The sequence below is a fragment of the Hemiscyllium ocellatum genome, chromosome 21, assembly GCF_020745735.1.
Source record: "Hemiscyllium ocellatum isolate sHemOce1 chromosome 21, sHemOce1.pat.X.cur, whole genome shotgun sequence".
In the NCBI taxonomy this organism is placed as follows: Eukaryota; Metazoa; Chordata; class Chondrichthyes; order Orectolobiformes; family Hemiscylliidae; genus Hemiscyllium; species Hemiscyllium ocellatum.
Window position 1 is genome coordinate 4,785,208 of NC_083421.1, and position 16,793 is coordinate 4,802,000.

The following is a 16,793-nucleotide window of genomic DNA, read 5'->3' on the forward strand; positions in this document are numbered from 1 at the left end:
TAATGGCTGAGGATAAAAAGCCTCTGGAAATTGTAGTTTATAAGGAGGCAGGTGATTAGGTGCTTTCTTTGGTTGAATATAATAATGTGACACAAGAGAAATAACCAGAATTACTAATTGTGATTAGATATCGATAACCATAAATTAAGAGTATATTTTGGATTGGTCTGTGTGAAGCATGCTAAGCATCACATGAAAGTAAAAAGCTGATGAAGCATATTTTTTGGAGGGTCCATCCTTATGGGAAATGCCTACTGAACACATGCTTGCAGAAACTCGTGGCAAAAATTGCCTGGGTGTCGTCTGGACAGTGATAGGAAACCGGGGGTGCTGAATGATTGAACGTTCGTGCAACGTGAAGCTCAGGAGACAGTCAGATCGCCCCTGATCTTATTAAATGGTACAGAACATTTGAAGGGCTGAATGGCCTCATTATGGATTTTAATTGCAAGTGATTATGTAAAAAAAAACTCTGTTCCTTCCCCTAATGTTTTACACAAAGAGACACTGCCATTTTCCTGAAACTGGGAATTATTTGCAATATTATCTGGAACATGCCATAATCAACATTCTCCAGAGCATTCTGCAATCTGTGGGAGTGTTCCAAAGGTATGCAACAGAGGGGGAGACAGAGGGGGTGGGGATACGTGCTGCATGCAGGAGTGAGAGTAATGGAGCATGAGCCTTTTTGGGGATCGGTGCTATAACAGATTTACAGTAAGTGTGAGGGAGCAGAGAGAATAGAGTGACCCTTATGCTGACAAAGTGGGGAAGGTTATTGATGCTTGTCGTGTGTTACTGAACATTCTTCAAGACCGCAGATACTGCACTGAGCTCGGTAGTGAGCTCAGACCAGACTCGGTGGGTCTGGTGGTGTGGCCCACTCTGGGAAGAGACGTACTAACTCATCCACCAGGACATCCGTGACCCTGTTGACCACCCGTGGTGTAATTGGCCTTTATCTGCCATGTTCTGGGCAAATTGTACACGGCAGCTCCAAACTGAGGAAAGCTCAATCGTGTGTCCATTGTCCTTTTAAAGATGGCACCAGTGCCAGAGATCATGGAATATCCAGGGGCATACGAGCGATGGTGGGTACCTCCAGCCAAGGCGGGTGGGAAAATCGGGCTGGCATTGAATGGGAGGGATGCCATGGGGGAGGGTGGGTAGTTCATGTGGTGAGTTCTATAAGATAGCACAAGGAAATTAGCTCGGCCTCGTGCAGACAATCCATCTGCCACACTCAATGAAAATCACACAAAGATGAATTATTGTTGGATTCAACCCAATGAGTTGAAGACTCTGCTGACACCACTCCCAGATACAAAGCTGCAGAACAAATCCTCATCCAAAACTCTCCATCATCTGAACTCACACCTATTCCTGGTAATACTGGCATATTTTGCCAGATGGTATTGAAACGTCTATTTCAGCATTCTGAAACCTGTGATCACATCCTTCCATGACATTGTTTCTCAATCTCAATCTAAACTCAAAACCTCTTTCCTTTGCAGTCATGCACAGAGACAGGCCATTCAGCTAAAACTGGTCCATACCAACCAAAATGTCCGTCGACATGAACCCCAATTCCCTGCACTTGGCCCATCTCCTTCTCTGCCTTTCCCATTCATATATTGTACGAACAAAGTGCAGCGAGGTTTTGTGACATCAAGAAAGGCCTCAGGAAAATCTCACTGAATCAACCATTCATCTCACCCCAGCAATCAGATTACACAGAAACAATTTAACTGGAACTTATAAACAAGAAGTAGAAGCAAACGCTGGTGGGAGATGTGTATGGAATTAAATACTGCAGGGAAAAAAATTGTGTATGTAATAAACAGGAAATTAGATACACACGCGTTTGCAGGCAAATCTCAACGGGTCTGGTACTATTTGAAGGATAAAAGTCGAAAGTTTGGCCCACGAATAACACAGCAGGTCAGGGCACATCCAAGGAGCAGGAAAGTCGATGTTTTCGTCATAAGCCATTCATCAGGAATTCATTTCAGAATTCACTTTTTTCTAATCCTCTGTAGGAAGAGAGTGAGTCAACATTTTTAATTTCGGGATTCTTCGTTTTGTTTTCAATCTCCCAGTATATGCAGCTCTTTGTTTTATTTTAGATCAGCAATTATCTTGCATGCTGCAGTATTAATGGACAACTTGATCTGGGAAGAAGGGGAAGGGGTGAGGGCAGAACAGCAGGCAATATGTCAGTCACAGCTTAAGGCCCTGTCATTCAGAATGTGAAACCTGGGGTGGAGGTAAAGGAAAGCTTGTCGGAAACTCCGCACTGGAATTTGGCATCATTTGAACAGATGTGACGGATCCAGAGAATGTCGGAGGATGCAGTCTCGCTCGTAGCTGGTCATTGAGTGGCACAGTGGTTAGCAATGCTCCCTTACAGCACCAATGACCTGGGTTCGATTCCACTCTTTGGTGACTGTCTGTGCGGTGTTTGCACCTTCTCCCTGTGTGTGTGTGAGCTTTCTCTGGATATTTGGCTTTCCTCTCACAGTCCAAGAATGTCCAGGTCAGCTTCAGTGACCTCACTGAATTGATCCACAGTATCTAGCGATGTGCAGGTTCAGTGAATTGTCTATGGGAAATGTAGAGTTACAGCGGTAACGTTTGGGTTTGTTGATTCAATTTGCAGCTTCATATCCTCGCCAACTGTGGGGAAACTCAATATAGAGAAAGTCAGACCTGGTACCTGGTGACTCCATCTCGCCGCTTGCTCCTGCAGGCTTTTATCCTGGACACCAACGTCTCGGGGGACACTGCATGTACTACACACCCACCAATGCTGACTTTGACACATGGCAGCTTCACCATGCACTCCCAGCACATCTCCGACCCACTAACAATACGTCTTCTGTACTTCAATGCTGCAGCTCAGGGTGCACTGACAACTCTCATTGCAATGCTGCTGCAAGGACACCGTGCTCAGGGAGTTGGGCTGAGGCCAAAATGCGTAAAAAGTATGGTGTACAGCAAATGAAACTGCATTTAGAAGTGCGTCAATTTATATAAATAAATTACTGAAGCATATTCCCTATAGTGGGCGGCACGGTGGCACAGTGGTTAGCACTGCTGCCTCACAGCGACTGAGACCCGGGTTCAATTCCCGACTCAGGCGACTGACTGTGTGGAGTGTGCACGTTCTCCCCGTGTCTGCGTGGGTTTCCTCCGGGTGCTCCGGTTTCCTCCCACAGTCCAAAGATGTGCGGGTCAGGTAAATTGGTCATGCTAAATTGCCCGTAGTGTTAGGTAAGGGGTGAATATGGGGGTATGGGTGGTTGCGCTTCGGCGGGTCGATGTGGACTTGTTGGGCCGAAGGGCCTGTTTCCACACTGTAAGTAATCTAATATAATCTATGGAAGTTCCACAGTTGCATTATTAGAGCAGGGAGAGGAACATTCAGAGAAGTCCACACTTCCTGTCTATGTTCATGGCGGCTGTGCTCAATGACAGTCTGCTCGCGAGCGTTTGTTCCCATGGAGGAGAAATCAGCACAGTAACAACATCTTGATTGTGATTGTTTTAAGGGGTGGAGGATTTTTGAAGTGATGGTTACAGCAGAGTAAACGTACAACAGAGCAGAATCATGTAGCCTATGAAAAGAAAATATTTATTTATTCTCCCTCACAACTGACTTCACGAGAGCGATTGGTGATGGGAGATGTGACCAATAGCCAGCAATATGAACATGTAGTCCAGTCCAGATATATTGTGGACGAATGTGCTTGTATTGAAAGCTGAATTGCTCTGACTGTGATTGATGTCAGTCTCCATGCAATGCATCTGTTTCACTGCAGGGTTTCCCGCTCCTATTAGTAAGAGGCTTCATTCAGTGCACTATCCCACTGTAGTAACAGATGCATCAGCTCTAACAGTAACAGAGATCAACAGCTGCACAGATCTGAATCTGAGAATAGTGACCGGAACATTACAACAATGGAGAGGAGGTTTTCCTTGAGTCTTTTCAAAATTTCCCCCTCTTGGGGATTTCTACCATATCGGATATCAGCAGTGCTGATGATTATTCTGGGCGGGTTGGAGGGTGTGTTTCTCAACTATTCTCGCTATTGTTGGTGTTCTCTACCTCTGTCCATTCATTAATCCCATAAACAAGTTTGAACTTCGTTGCAATTTCTGTTATCTATATTTGTCAGAGAAAGAAACTACTGTCTTCAGTTTTAATTGCAGTCTCCATTCATTACTCATGAATTGCAGACCACTCCCTCATAAACATCTGCGAACAAAACTGTGGACAACCTCGAGATCCCTTTTTGCCCTGAACTGATTTATGTCTCCTGTTCTCTCTGTCACCAAACCTGTCCACTCCCAGCTCCTAATAACCCCAATCTTCATCTCTGTGTCAGTATTGTTGCTGAACAAACCATTGGCTGCACGTTGGTAAAATTCAGACTTAATGTTTCAAGCTCTCTGCTGACCACTTTTCCGATTACAAATATTTCAATCATAAAATTGTTCTTGTCTCGGAAGTTACTTCATGATTAGGACAATGTATGAATGTAGGAATGTCGCTGGATGAAATTCAGAAGCTAAGCTTATTAAACTAAAGATTTTCTTTCAAGTGTTTTCTTTCAATTCCACCACAGCCGATGACAGAACTTAAATAAAAATGGTAAGAATTGCAATAAAAGTGAATTTCACTAAAAACAAACATAAAAACAACATTTTTTTGTCTGAAAACCTTCATCTTTCACTGATCACCTTCGGTAAAGAAATCTAATGTTATTACCCGGTCTGAAGTAAGTGTGACTTGAGACCCATGACAATCTGCTTAACTTTATATTGGCTTGTGGAATGGCCTCATAATCAGGGCAATTAGTGATGGGACCAATGCTGCCCTTGGCAGAGATGACAACATCTCACGAATTAACAAAATTCAGGGTGAAATCAAATAAACGAAGATGCTGAAAATGTGAAATTATGGACAGAAATGCAAAGAAATGAACAGACAGTGCTGAGAAACTTTCCTGAACTGAAAGCAGCTGGAAAGGAGTGTGATTAATACCGTTGATAGGGAAGTGTGATTTGAAGGGGAGGAGGAATCAATAGAGAAAGAGAGATATAGAAGAAAAAGAGAAAACAAAGAGAATGATGATCAGCTGGGCTGGAGATAAAATGTGAGATTCACCTCGTTTATTTTTTGCTTTTCCCATCTCCGTGAATAACATGACCTTGTAAATGCAGGTATCCCCCGTTTTTCAAAAATTCACTTTTCGCCACTTCCTTTTCCGAATGACTTACATTAGGACATTGTTTCGCTAACCAAAAGATATCCGATCAGGATTTTCACTTTTACGAAGAAAGCCGAATGTTTTCCCATATAAATTATTGCCACTGCACTTTACACCATATCAGCTTGCGAACAGTTTCGTAGGAACACTCTACTTACAAATACTGAGGGAAACCTGTATATATCTAAGATCATATTTAAAGCGATTTAATTCCCTCTGTCTGTCCTGCCTAAGTGTGTTCATCTTCTTATATTCATTAATTAGATATGGGTATCTCTGACTGGGGCAGCATGAGTTCGTTTTTCCAGTTGCCCTTGAAAAGACCTTGAGCCCCTGCAGTCCACGTGTTTGATCTGATTTGGTTTCATTTACTTTAGTCAAATGTACAATGGAAAGGTTTGTTCTTATTGTAGTGCAGGCACCTGATAGTAAACAAGAAAACAAAGATCACAGAGTGATGCATACACGGTTACAGCTTCACAGGAGGTGTGCAAAGTAAGATCGACATTAGCAAGATTAATAATATTTGAAAAGTGAGAGATGTCAATTTGTCAGTTTAATAATAGTAGGGAAAGAAGTGTTCCTGAACATGTTTTCAAGCCTCTGTGTCTCCTCCCTGTTGGAAGAGGTTGTAGGTGATCATTACCAGTTTGGGAGAGAGATCTTTGATGTTGCCAGCCTTTCTGCGACAATGACAAGTATCAATGGACGGAAGGTTGTCTTCCGTGATGGTCTGGACTGTGCAGACAACCGTCTGTAGTTTCTTATGGTCCTGGGCACAGCAGGTACCATGTCAGGTCATTGTGCACCCGAATAGAATGCTTTGAGTTGCCAGTATACAGAGCACTGGGAGACGGGCAGTTTCAAAATAGTTAGATGTAACAATTGGCTGTTAAATGGATATCCACGTTGTGGTTGCTGTTTTGACAACAATTGAAATTTAACTGATAATGTTAAATTATGTCTTCTATACCAAAACCTTGTTGAGTGCATTTAGTGCCAACATCGAACCAATGAGCCATCAGCTGCTTCAAACGAATAGAGAAACCAACGAAGGAGAAAGAGAAAGAAACAAAGGGAAGGAGAGAGAGAATACAGCGAGGGAAACAGATGGACAGTCCGTCAAAGAGAGAAGGGAAACAAAACAAGGAAACAAACAGTCACATGGACAGGGAGAAGGGAAAGTGAATAGGTTCAGGGAAAGAAACAGAAGACAGGGAAAAGGAAAACACAGGGAAATAGGCAATGTGAGAGAAACAGTGAGAGACAAAGATCACAGGGACCTGGGGATAGGGTCAAGGGGAGCTGGGGGAATGGGAGGAGCCGGGGTGAGGACCGGAGAGACCTGGGCGTGAGTACTGGAGGGAGCTTGGGGTAGGGAGGTGAGGATTTATTTTGTCCTGCGCCAAGATATCCAGGCAGACCATGGATCAAGTTAAGCATGGATGTACTGAACAATGGCTGTAAAACATGTCTGAGAGGCATATAGGTTACCCTGCACAGGGTGTGCGCGAGGCGAGGTCAATATGGACAAAATCAGCATTATCTGAGATTAGAGAGCCCATTCATCGGTCTAATAACAGCTAGGAAGAAGCTGTTCCTGAACTTGCTGCTCTGTGTGTTCAAGCGTCTGTATCTTTTATCCTGATGGAAGAGGTTGTGGGAAATATTTACAGACATATGATGGGTCTTTGGTAATGTTAGAACAAAGAACATTCCAGTACAGGAACAGGCCATTCGGTGGTCCAAGCCTGCGACTATCCAAATGCTCTCTCTCAACCTGTCTCCTATTTTCTAAAGGTCTGTATCCCTATGCTCCCTGCCCATTCATGTATCTTTCCGGAAACAGCTTAAATGGAGCACCACTGGTCACAGTTCTCCATTTTGAGAAACTCGGTTCTCCTACTACGCTCTGTCCCCTGTTGCCAAGCCAGTTCTTTATCCATGTAGCTAGCACACCCTGGACACCATGTGACTTCACTTTCTCCATAACCCGAACATGGGAAATCTTATCAAACGTCTTCCTGAAGTCCATGTACATGACATCTACAGCCCCTCCTTCATCAATCAACTTTGTCACTTCCTCAAATAATTCTATTAAGTTGGGAAGACATGACCTTCCCTGCACTAAACCACGTTGCCTATCACTGATAAGACCATTTTCCTCCAAACGAGAATAGATCCTATCACTCAGTATCTTCTCTTGCAGCTTTCCTATCCCAGACGTCAGGCTCACCGGTCTATAATTGACTGGATTATTCATGCTACCCTTCTTAAACAAGGTGATTAGAAACTTTCCAGTCCTCCAGGACCTCAGCTGTGTTCAAGGATGTTACAAAGATATCTGTTAAGGCCCAAGTTATTTCCTCTCTCCCTTCCCTCAGTAATCTTGGATAGATGTTGACAGCCTTTCTGCGGCAACGAGCCGTGTAAATAGAGTCAATGGTTGGGAGATTGGAGTCCGTCATAGTCTGGGCTGTGATCACAATCTTCTGTAGTTTCTGATGGTCCTGGGCAGAGTGTTGCCGTACCAGGCCATTACGCACCCGGACAGTACGTTCACAATAGTGCATCTGTAGAAGTAGTGCATGCTAAATATCCTGAGCCAAGTGAGGAAGGAGAGGCGTTTTTGAACCATTCTGACTGTCATACCTATGTGAGAAGTCCAGGGTAGGTTGCCAGTTATCATCATTCCGAGTGACTTGAAGCTCTGCACTCTCTCAACCGTTGATGTAGATAGTGGTTTGTTCCCCTCCTTTTGTTCGAAAGTCAATGATCAGTTCTTTACTCTTGCCGAATTTAAAAGGGATGTTATTATCATTCCACCATGCCACCAAACCCACTTTCTTCTTTCTGTGTTCAGACTCATCATTGTTTGATATCCCTCCTGCTTTGGTGATGTCATCAGCAAACTTACAGTTGGCATTGTTTGGAATTTGGCAACACAGCCACGTGTGTACAGGGAGTACAGTAGGGGGCTGAGGGACACAGCCGTGTGTGTACAGGGACACAGCTGTATGTGTACAGGGAGTAGAGTAGGGGGTGAGGACACAGCCGTGTGTGTACAGGGAGTACAGTAAGGGGTTGAGGGATGCAATCGTGTGTGTACAGGGAGTGCAGTAGTGGGCTGAGGGACACAGCCGTGTGTGTACAGGGAGTAAAGTCGGGAGCTGAGGACACAGCCATGTGTGTAGAGGGAGTACAGGCGGGGCTGAGGACATAGCCGTGGGTGTACAGGGAATACAGTAGGTGACTGAGGGCACAGACATCGGTGTAAAGGGAGTACAGTAGGGGGCTGAGGGACACAACCGTGTGTGTACAGGGAGTACAGTAGGGGGCTGAGGACACAGCCGTGTGTGTACAGGGAGTACAGTAGGGGGCTGAGGACACAGCCGTGTGTGTACAGGAGTACAGTAGGGGCTGAGGACACAGCCGTGTGTGTACAGGGAGTACAGTAGGGGGCTGAGGACACAGCCGTGTGTGTACAGGGAGTACAGTAGGGGGCTGAGGACACAGCCGTGTGTGTACAGGGAGTACAGTAGGGGGCTGAGGACACAGACATGTGTGTACAGGGAGTACAGTAGGGGGCTGAGGGACACAGCCGTGTGTGTACAGGGAGTACAGTAGGGTTCTGAGGGACACAGCCGTGTGTGTACAGGGAGTACAGTAGGGGGCTGAGGGTCACAGCCGTGTGTGGACAGGGAATACAGTAGGGGATGAGGGACACAGCCGTGTGTGTACAGGAAGTACAGTAGGGGCTGAGGACACAGCCGTGTGTGTACTGGGAGTACAGTAGGGGCTGAGGGACACAGCCGTGTGTGTCCACGGAGTACAGTAGAGGGCTGAGGACACAGCCGTGAGTGTACACGGAGTACAGTAGGGGGCTGAGGACACATCCTCCAGGAGCTCCAGTGTTGAGTGTTATTGTGGCGGAGGTGCAGATACCTATCTTCACTAATTGTGTTCTGTGGGTCAGAAACCTGGGGATCCAGTTGCAGAGGGTGGAGCGGCGACTATGGTCACAGAGTTTTCAGATCAGTCTGGAGGGGATGATGATGTTTAAGGTGGAGCTGTCGTCAATGAGCAGGAGTCTGGTGTAGGTGTCTTTGTTGTCCAGATGTCCTAGGGATGAGTGCAGGGCTTGGGGTATGGCATCTGTTGTGGACCCGTTACATCAGTCGGCATATTATAGGGGACCAAGTCAGGCTGGGAGATTGGAGGTGATGTGGACCATAACCAGCCTTTCAAATCACTTCATGTTTATTGAGGTTATAGCCATTGGGCGGTAATCATTAATTCATTAAAGCATGAGCTTTCTCACTTACAAGGTTGATGTTGGTCTTCTTGAAGCAGGCTGGGAGTTGAGCTTGTGGGAGGGAGAGGCTGAAATTGTATGTGAATACCTCTGCCAGTTGGTCCTCACAGGATCTGAGTGCTCAGCTGGGAACACTACCCAGGCCCGTTGCTTTCCATGATTTGACCTGCAGGAAGTCTGATCATGCCTCAGCGGTGACAGTGGGCACAGGTACATCCAAGGCTGATTTCAGACTGGCAGTCACACAGTTATTCATCATTGACATCCCGTCACCGACCTCCCTCCATCGTCATCAATACACAGTGACATGGTTGGTGTGAGCACCACTCAGTTAGTGTTGAGACGGAGTGACATCAATAGACTGGGATTCTGCGCCATAATGAAGTAAACTCACAACAAAAGGGGGTAGGGTGTGCTTCTACTGAGAGTCAGTGGTGCAGGGAGTGAAGACTCTCCAGGTGTAATTCAAGTCAAGCCACTGCTTCAACCTGAATGGAGTCAAGCACCTTGACTGTTCCGCCTTATAGATGGTGGACCGTCCGTCGGGAGCCAGGAAATGTATTATATGTGAACAATCTGAACAAAGGACTTGAGGGCAGTTTTGCTAAGTTTGCAGATGATATTGAGGAAGTGGGGAAGCTGGAGAAAGGCTTGAACAGTTTTGAACTTTGGGAAAACACATGGCTGAAGGAACACAATATGGGAACGTGTGAGAATACGCAGTGTGGTAGGCGAAATAGAGGAGACACTATGTTCTCATAGGATCCATTGAATCTGAAGCCCAAAACGATTTTCAAGCATTCGTCCCCGCTTATGGTTAACGTGCATGTTCAGTTGGCAGTTAGGAAAGCAAAAGCAATATTTGCATTCATTTAAAGAGAGCAAGAAAGCAAGATGGGAGGCATACTGTTGAGAATGTAATGGGCTATGGACAGACAGCATTTGGAAAATTGTGAGCTGTTTTGGCACTACCTCTGGAGAAAGATCTGCTGGTGTTGGAGGTGATCCATCCTGAGGATGACGGCTTGTCGTATGAGCGGCAGTATGTGTACACGATGGAATTTAGAAGAATTGTGGGGCGTGGGGGGGGGTGGTGTTCTGATTGAAACTAATGGATTACTGCAAAGATTGATACAGTCAATGTCTCGAAGATATTTCCATTTTTCATAGAGACAGTGACAAAATTGTACAGTATCAGAGTGAAGGAATGGGCTGAATGGCCTAAATCTATTGCTATATCTCATGCCGTTTAGATCATAGGTCTATTATTCAGTATAGACTTGTAAGTCTCTAACCTGCCGTTGTAACCCTTGAATTTGTATGTTGATTTGACTTCACGTTCTGGTCAATTGTAACCCCTGTGATATGGACGGTGGGAGGATTCAGTGTCAGCCAGTATTCCATTAATATTTTGAATATGAGCTGCTATCAATGAGTCTCATCTGGCGGGAGTACATTCTCTCTACGATGATTGTCATTTTTTGTCTGGTAGTTTCAAAGGATTGATCCTGTTACGCCAGTATTGTTGATTTAAACAAAACAGGTGCAATTTATCACAGCACTCAGCAACAATATGTCATCGAATACTGAACACCCTTCTAATAACAGAAAAGTAAAATGTTCAATATTAGAAACACTGATTTCCTGTTCGTGTTCAAATCAGATAACCTGTCCCATCGAGATGCTCAACTTGGAACTTTTTTTTTAAAGTCTTTTTTGGATGTGGGCATCACTGGATGTGCCCAGCATTTCTTGCCCGTCCGCAGTTTCCCTTGAGAAGGTGGTGCTGAGCTGCCTTCTCCAACTGCTGCAACCTACCTGCTGTGCGATGACCCACTAGTGATTAAGGAGGGAATTCCAGGGTTTTCACGCAGCAACAGTGAAGGAACGGCAATGCATATCCAAATCTGGATGTTTACTTGTTTGGAGGGGAATTTGAAGGTGGTGCTGTTCCCAAAAGTCTGCTGCCCTTGTCATTCCAGATGGAAGTGTTTGTGAGATTGGAAGGAACTGTCTGTGGATCTTTGGGGAATTCCTCCATTGTGTCTTGTAGACAGTGCACACTGCTGCTCCTGAGTGACCATGGTGAAAGGAGTGAATGCTTGTGGATGTGGTGCAAATCAAATGTGCTGTTTTGTCCTGGATTGTGTCAAGCTTCTTTAGTGTTGTTGGGGCTGTACCCATTCAGGCAAGTGAGGATATTCCATCTCATTCCTGACTTTTGCCTTGTAGATAATGGACAGGCTATGGGTAGTCAGGAGGTGAGTTTCTCGTGCAATATTCCTAGCCTCTGATCTGCTCTTATATTCATGTGACGAGTCCAGTTGAATTTCTGGTCAATGATACCCCCCAGGATATTGATAGTGGGGGAGCTTAGTGATGATAATGATGCTGAATACAAAGTGGTTACAATGTTTCTTATTGATGACAGTCATTTTCTGAATTTATGTGGCGCAAATGTTACTTGCCACTTGCCAGCCCAAGCCTGGATATTGCCCAGATATTGTTGCTTTGGGCATGGCCTGCTTCCGCATCTGAGCATTTGTGAAAGGTGCTGAACATTGTGCAGTCATCATCGAATATCCCCACTTCTGACCTAATGATGGAAGGAAGGTTATTGTTGAAGCAGCTGAAGATGTTTGGACCTAGGACATAATCCTAAGGGACTACTGCAGAGATGTTCTGGAGCTGAGATGACTGACCTCCAAAAACAATGACCATCTTCCTATCTGTCAGGTATGACTCCAATAATGGAGTGTTGGCCCGCGATACCGGTTTTGCTTGGGGTCCTTGATGCCACATTTGGCAGAATGCAGCCTTGATGTCAAGGGCTGGAATTCAGTTCCGTTTTCTATGTTTGAACCAAGGCTGTGATGAGGTCAGTAACTGAGTGGTCTTGGCAAAACCAAAACTGGCTTCCCTGAGCAGGTTAGTTTTGAGGAGGTGCGGTTTGATAGCACTGTTGATGACACCTTCCATCATTTTACTGATGATGGACAGTACACTGATAAGGCTGTATTTGGACGGGTCGAATTTGTCCTGCGTTTTATGTACAGAACATACTTGAGCAGTTTTACCCCCATTGTCGGATTGTAAACATACTGGAATAGCTTGGCTAGGGAAGCGGGATGTTCTGGAGTACAAGTCTTCAGGATTATTGTCGGCATGTTATCAGGGAACATAGCCTTTGCAGTATCCTCTGCCTTCAACCGTTTCTGGATATCAGTTAATCGAATTTGCTGAAGACTGCTATCTGTAACGATGGGGACCACCGGAGGAGGCCGAAATGGATCATCCACTCAAAACTTCTGACTGAAGATTACAACGAAAGCTTCAGCCTTATATTTTGCACTGATGTGCTGGGCTCTTCCATCATTGAGGTTGGCGATATTTGTTGATTAATCGTCAGCCACCATTTACGATCGGATTAGCAGGACTGCAGAGCTTAATTCTGATGCATTAGTTCTGTGATCTCTAAGCTCTGTCTGTCCCTTGTTATTTATGCTATCTGGCTCGCAAATATTTCTGTTTGGAAGCTTCAGCAGATGAACATTTTATCTTTATATATTCCTGGTTCTGCTCCTGGCATGCCCTCCTGCATTCTCCATTGAACCAGGGTTAATCATCTGGTTTGATGTTAATGGTTGAGTGGGGGACACGCTGGGCAGTGACATTACAGATTGTGCTGGAGTATAGTTCTGCTGCTACTGATGGCCCACAGTGTCTTCTGGACGCTCAGTCTTGAGTTGCTAGATCTGCTAAACGTCTGTGCCATTTAGCACGGTGACAGTGCCACACAACACAACAGAGTTTATGGAGACAATAGACTTCGTCTCCGAAAGGACAGTATGGTGGTCACTTTTACCGATACTGTCATGGACATATATATCTGCAGTTGTAGATTGGTAAGAATGAGGTCAGGTATGTTTTTTTTTACCCTCGCGTTCATTCCTTCAAGACCTGCTGCAGACCCAATCTAGTTGCTATGTCCTTAGGAGCCGACCAGCATGATCAATAGTACTGCTGCCAAAACCACTCTTGACAGTCGACTTTGAAATCTCCCGGTCAGAATACACTTTGTGCCCTTGCCACAGTCAATGCTTTCTCCAAGTGTTGTTTAACATGGAGGAGGACTGAATCAGCTGAGGAACGATGTTACGTGGTAATCTGTAAGAGTCTCCGTTGTCCATGTTTAATTTCTGTTATTTCTGTAAGGTATGATTCCGTGAGTATGGCTATGTCAGGCTGTTGCTTAACTAGTTTGTAAGGCAGTTGTTCCAATGTTGGCACTAGACTTCAGATGTTAGTAAAGAAGACTTTGCAGGTTCTACAGTGATGTTTCTAATGTTGACTTTTCCGGTGCCCATTTTGATGCCAGGTGATCCATCTCGTTTCATTTGTTTGAATCTTTGTAGCGATTGGTACAACTGAATGATTCATTAGACCATTTCAGGGGGAAATTGAAAGTCAGTGACGTTGCTTTGGGTCTGGAGTTGCATGTCAGCCAGACCAGGGGAGGATGGAAGATTCCTTCATTGCAGGATATTGGTGAACCAGATAGATTTTTCTGACAATCGGCAATGATTTCATTCTCATCTGTAGATTCTTAATTCCAGGGATATTTTTTCATTATTGAATTGAATTTCCACTGTCTGCAGTGGCGGGATTCAAACTGGATCCACAGAACAGCAGCTGGTTTTTCTGTATTGATAATCTACTGGTAATACCATGAGACCTGCTTGGAACCACGTGTTGTACTCAGCTGCCATTTCTTGTGTTACCCTGTTTTTCATTCATTGCTTATGTTATTCTGGAATCTCATCCTTCATTAAATCCTGATTGAAATACAGACTCATGAACGTCTTCTAGGCTGCTCGAATTTCATTCAGTCTGTTTTGTTTGAACAGACATTTCAAGGCAGCTGTACACCAGAGACGACCAGGAAAAGATAATGGGTGATTGTGTACTGGATACGTCACCGGACCAGCATGTCTGTCCAGGAAGTATTTATTGTGGGTCAGAGAACCTCAATTATTATGGCACGGATGGAGGCCATTCAGCCCATTGTGGAGTCACAACCTCTCCAACTGCACAATTGGAGATAGAGAGAGTGTGTGAGAGAGAAATAAACAGAGAGAAAGCAAGTGAAGGGAGATAAGCTGAGAGAGGATAGAAAGAGGAGCGACTGACTGAGTGCGAGAGGAAGAGATGTTAGATGAGGGTGAAGTTAGATAGATCAGAAGACTGCATTATGGTAGATAAATATGGACCGACAGAAGTTAGAAGCTTTATTTAGAAATTCCTCTGGACGGCATGCCCTTTGCCTGGGCGCCATAAACTGTGAGCACTGTGCTGATACTGGCTGTCATCCAAAATTGTTTATTTCCAACCATATCACAGATCTGGGTTACTGGCAGCTAAACAGAACCCATTAGGCCAATAGATTAGTTCCATGGAGAAAGCAGAGTTTTTAAATAGACTGCACCAAGAGCAGCAGGAAATGATAACCACCACCCCGCCTCCACGATCCCCCCCCCGCCCCCCCCATCCCGCGCACACCGATACTGTATGAGAGACTAGCCCAGAGAATCTCAGTGAGGGGACTCACTGACAGAGGTGAAATCACGATCTTAGCTGTGGGTCAAATAATGATTGATAAAGTTTGCATACCACTTTCCTAGTTATGTAATTCACATTTCACGTTATATAGCTCAATATGAGGAGTGTATTTCAACAAACTTATCTCTTTGTACTTTGCATATATTGGTGGGTGCAGAAAATCATTTTGTTCCTGTATTTTATATTGCATCAACACATTTCATTAATATTGTCTCTGCTCATTCCTCGTTGTAGATGTATTCTTGAATCTGTTCTTCATATGAGTTATAAAGAGTAACATTCCAATTCTGGTAAATGGGGAACATCACTGTCCCTCCATCCAGTCTAACCAGCCATGTCCCCCAGTCCTCTTCGTCTTCTGTCTTTTCCCCGATATCATAATCACAATGTTATTGAAGTACATTAAATGACACTTCATGACAGCTCCTTAACATCAGTAACATCAACATTATGACCCACACCTGCCCTCCCTGATCCTGGAATAACAATCTGAACTGTGTTTGTCATGTGCAATTCGCTGTTAACGTATCCATGCCGTTTGTTTGTTGTAACCCACGAAGTTTTTGGCACATTTTGCTATCAGTTCATGGATGATAGTTGTTTTCTCAATGTTTTACAGATATTGCAATGACTGATCAGTAGTTACGGGATTTATTTCTGTATTTATGAACAGAGAAGCATGTTTATGTTCCGTTAAACTTCTGGCATTACTTCCATATACAAGGCTGTCTGAATGATTACACACAATCAATCTGCCATCTTCAACATTCCTTCCTTCAGTCACACTCGCATATCACACCCAGAATGCATAAATGTTCAACTTATTTTGAATTTTAATAAAGTAGCATTGAATTAAAAGAGGTTAACTGGAGCCATTTGTTCAGCCATTGTCATGATGTCAGTCTCCATGGATCGTATGCGTTCCGAGAGAGTTTATCTCTTCTATCAATAAGGGAATGCTTTCAGTGTTTTATCCCATAGTGTGAGCGGGAGCATGTCCAACAGCAATAAGAGGGATTAGCAGCTTCAGAGAGAAGGGCAGGAGAGATGGAAATCTGGGAACATTAGACTGGAATGTTCCAACAATGGATCGGAATCTGGAAACATTAGACTGGAATGTTCCAAAAATGGATTGGAGTTTATCCTATGGTCTGTACTGGCTTTCCCAGCCTTGGATATTATTAGCATCGCGGATTGTAGATGTACTGATGGTTATTCAAGCTGGTTACTATCCTATCCTTGCTATAGTTGGTGTGCCGGGTAAGTCACTCTGTCTGTTTAGTGAAATGGTCTGAACTGATTCGATGCTCATGATATGCAGATTTTGGAAAGGGGCCAGCCAACGTTTTCAGCTCCAATCAAAGATTCCATTCCTTAGAAATTATAACTAGCAAACTATTATTTACTAATTACTCACCAATACGCGAGGATAAAACACATTGTTCTCAACCTCTTCCATTCGTTTTCTCCTGCAAAATGTACATCTCCAGATCCTCCCCACATACCAATCCTGTCCAGTACCACCATTACGACATCCGTGTCTCCTCCTCAGCCTCAGTTCAATTCCTGAATAAACCATCGTTTGT